The sequence below is a fragment of the Cyphomyrmex costatus genome, unplaced genomic scaffold, assembly GCF_001594065.2.
Source record: "Cyphomyrmex costatus isolate MS0001 unplaced genomic scaffold, Ccosl1.0 scaffold1160, whole genome shotgun sequence".
In the NCBI taxonomy this organism is placed as follows: domain Eukaryota; kingdom Metazoa; phylum Arthropoda; class Insecta; order Hymenoptera; family Formicidae; genus Cyphomyrmex; species Cyphomyrmex costatus.
Window position 1 is genome coordinate 16281 of NW_017275131.1, and position 4535 is coordinate 20815.

The window sequence follows — 4535 nt, forward strand, 5'->3', positions numbered from 1 at the left end:
TCGAATCTTCTTTTCAAATTCATTTAACATAATTCGCACGTTATTCTGGAATGATGTTATCTTTCTTTCAATTTCATCAAGACGATCTTTCAAATCTTGAACACTCTGCTGCACGTATCGTTTGTTTGCTGCGTCAGTATCATCCACTGGTAGCGCTAAACGTCGAATCTTACGCGACTTTGCGTCAAAGTCGGCTGCAACTCGACAAAGAACGTTATCGCGCACGTAATTTCTGAATTATCCGCACCACTGATAGTGCGTTTCGGTTCCTCCTCCGAGCGACAATCCAAACTTATTGATCGGCATTTCGATGTCGACTGATCGACATGTATAGATCGTGATCAATTTATAATATGTCCGGCTTCGCGAAGTTCTTCGATAATCGATAGAATCTCATTATCGTGGCCGTTGTGACCTGCTTGACGCGAGGCTTCGAGCAATCGAAAGCGACCTACAAGTTCGTTGGGATCGTCCCAGTGTACGTAATCAATCCTGTTGTCGGTTAATGACATGACGCATGGCAAATCAAATTTTTTCTTTATACCGGTCCCAACTTTTTTACCTAGCACCAATGGTTCGATGATGTTCTTATACGTGTGTCCCTTGTTACCCTATACTTGATTATCAGCGTTATGACCACGCCGATAAGCATTTGTGATCAACAGAATGCTCTTGTAAGTCTGTACGTCGTCATCAGTGCATATACTTTCGTTGGAAAATTTCATAAAGATCAATTCGTTCAGTCCGGGTGTTCCATCGTATCTTTGTTCATCTATAATTATGTCATCGTTTTCGTTCAAGGTGATACGTTTGTCACCGAGCATCGTTCCCTCAAAGTATACTCCATACACGACGTTTATGTTGACAGCTTTCTTACCGCTTAAGACCGCTTTCAGATATTTCTGTCCCAAAGGACCATAGATTGCATGCAGTTTTTCTTGCCCCTCGGATGCTTGAAGCAGATGTCGGATGGATGTTACGAGCGGTTCATTGGCAATCTCGAATACTTCTTCGACGGATGGAGCGTGGTCGTACGATAACTCGCGCGATCCTGTTATTTCAGACATTTCGTTCAAAGTGGATGGTACAGTTTTCGATCTATTCAACGCTGATTTCACAGGTGTGGAAGCCTGTATAGGACTATCGTACGAATCGTTCGGTCGTTTTCGCTTCGGTTTCGGTTCCTCGTCTTTCTCCGAAAAGAATGTTTCAATGTTGATAGGATCCTTGGACGATTCAACAGTGTTTTCAACAATTTGTTTCAACGGTTCGGTAATAGGTTTAAAGTGTCTCTCCAACGCGATCTCCTCCTCCATTTTACCAGTCTTCAAAGCGCGATACTTTTTACGAATTGAATCCCTCGTTTTCGCAATCTCCATGACTATCTTCTCATGATCTTTGTTGCTGTCCATGCTGCACAGTCAGCGTATCGATGACAACTAATCGCTTCATGGTACCGCAAAGTCATTAAATCCTTTTCTGTATCGTCCGTTAGCAAGCGCACTGTCCTTATCAATTACGAGAAATCCATACTTTTGCTGCCAACATTTACGACACAAATCGCAGAAATCTTCGTATAGCATGTCGGTATTGACATGATCGTTGTACACGCGTTTCAGGTTGGTTCCATCCTGCTTAAACAGAATCAACAGATTTGCATTGTCACGTATAAGATGCTTCGGTATCTTTGCATAAGTCTGACAGAGATAGAAGCAGTCAACGTTCGCGTGGCGACCCATTGCAAAGTACTCTCTTATCGCGTCTTGCTTGTCGCATGCCACGTCATCAAAGATAAAGATTGAATTCGGAAGCGCCTCGCTCGGTGGAATGATCTCGCTGTTATTGGAGAATGTAAAATAGTTTATTTCTTCGATCGGTGCTAATAAATTTTCGAGATATCGATACTTTGGTTGTTGCAGAGATTTTGAATAAACGTATACGTTTTCGAAGCGTACACCGTTCGGGCTCTCCAACAAACTTATCAGTACATTCGTCTTGCCGCAATTCGACGGGCCGCAAATGATTGCGCGAATAGAACTCGGCAGCATCTTGCCATGCTTGCGCATCTCTTTATTGGTTTGCACTTTACCGTCGAGATTCGTCACTTTGATAGACTGCGACTGGTGCACGAACCGCATATTTTCGCGTTACACAAGAAACTGGAAAATATGTCGCGAGCGGGCCTATTTATAGAGCTACGTAGAGCGTAATCGCTCAGTAATCAAAATGTTTCTCATCGTGTCGAATGATTTAACCTCCAAAGAATTGGAATATATACCGAAAATTGTTTTACTGCGAGAGTTTGAGAATTGTATAGATCTGCTGTGGGATAGACTACCTGAGCATATACGAGCCGATTCGGAGGTACAACGACACCGTCGGTGTCTGAAGCATTACAATTTGCCGAGTCATCAAACGCATATCGACGGTCCAGCGCCGTTGATAAAGAATTGTAGCGAATGCCGTCGAGAGGCAGAGGTTTGTTAAATAAAGCGATAAACGCGCTTCCTTTCGAACTGCACATTCCCGGTTACCAGTTTTGTGGACCGGGGACGCGTTTGGAGAAACGATTAGCTAGAGGCGACAGAGGGATTAATCCATTGGACACGGCGTGTCGCGAACACGATATAGCGTATTCGCACAACAACGGTCTCACTGAAAGGCACGCGGCTGATAATATACTCGCTGAAAAGGCGCGGAAACGCATTACCTCGAAAGATTCGTCTCTTACAGAGAGAGCTGCCGCCACAGCTGTTTGGGCGGCTATGAAGGCTAAAACGAAGATGGGCTTGAAAACAAAGAAGCGAAAGAGTAAGAGGATACTTCCGATAGCGAAACGCGGCGGTATCCTGCCTGTTCTTCCGCTGTTGGGCGTCCTCGGGTCGTTGGTCGGTGGAGCGGCGGGGGTCGCCAAGGCTGTAAATGATAGCAGAGCAGCGGAGCGTCAGCTGGAAGAAATGCAACGTCATAATCGCGTCATGGAAGATCACGGTGTTTATCTCGATCCCTACAAGCGTGGACGAGGAGTAGTAAAGAGAAAAAAAGAAACGTCGATGAGACGTACACCAACGGGTGTAACTACCAACGTGCAACTGCTACAACTTGCAAAACGTATGCGCATTCCGTATTTCAGAGGTATCTTTATGAGTACAACATTACCGGTGGAAGGAGTACATCGAAACGAAAGCGGTATCGTGAATCTAGACAACGCAGAGGGACCTGGTACGCATTGGATAGCGTACGCGAAAAGGGGGAATCGTGTCATATATTTCGACAGTTTTGGTAACCTCCGGCAGCCGAAGGAACTGGAGCGATATCTAACAAACTGTGTAATCCAGTACAATCACATACCTTATCAACGTTACAATCAGAGCAATTGCGGACAGTTGTGTCTACAGTTTCTACGGACGAGTGATAAACATTTTAAAGACTGACATTGCGCGGTTTAACTCAGTATTCGTTCAAACATGTCGCTGACGTTTACGCTGACGGGCAAAAGTAGTGTTCTAGCAGTGAGCTATTTTCCGGCGGTAAATTTGAGCGATGGCGATTACGATCTCGGTCTGACTGACTTTGAAACGTATTATACTCTACCGAATGTAAATTCAACAAACAACAAGTTTTATTTCAACAATGAGGAAATTGTGATTCCCGAAGGATCTTACGAACTGCGCAATATAGAGCGATTTGAAGCGTGAAATTTTACGTTCTCGTGGTGTAAAACGTAAGGAGGATGACGAGTATCCACTGGTAATTCGCGCCAACAACAATACGATGAAGAGAGATATCAGATGTGCATATTCGATAAATTTCGCCAAACCTTACAGCATTGGACCGCTATTGGGATTTTCATCGAATCGTGTGCTTGAACCGCAACAGTGGTATGAGTCGGACGTGCCAATAAATATCATCAACGTAAAAATTATTCGTATCGAGTGCAACGTGACCGCGGGTGCGTACAGCAACGACAAGTGCGTGCACACGATACACGCGTTTTCACCGATTGTCCCACCAGGATATAAGATATCGGAAAGGCCGACGCAAATCATTTACCTTCCGATCGTCGTACGAAGCATTACGGATCTGACGATTCGCGTGGTAGATCAAGACGGCCGATTGCTCGATTTTCGTGGAGAGGAGATTACCGTTAGATTGCATGTACGAAGACGGCGGCGCTAACGTGAGATGCTTGTGCTGAATGAACAACCGAAACAGACGGGAGATTTTAACGGAGAGATTTCATCTAGGAAAAGACTCAGAGCGTCCAACGTTGCATTTTTAAAGTCGTTGGGTTTTATCGTACGAAATAGCTGATATCCTGAACATTGTCGGTGAGCCGATCTTTGACGATCGCATCGTCAAGTTTGAATTTCATACGTACAATCCATACGCCTATACCACGTTTGGACATAGCGACGAGATACGAATACCTATACAGCAGCAGGATTTATACAAGTTGCCATGCGAAAGTATTCTCTACATTGAAGGAAGATTGACCGTGAAGAAGAAGGATGATGAGACGCCAACAACGCTTG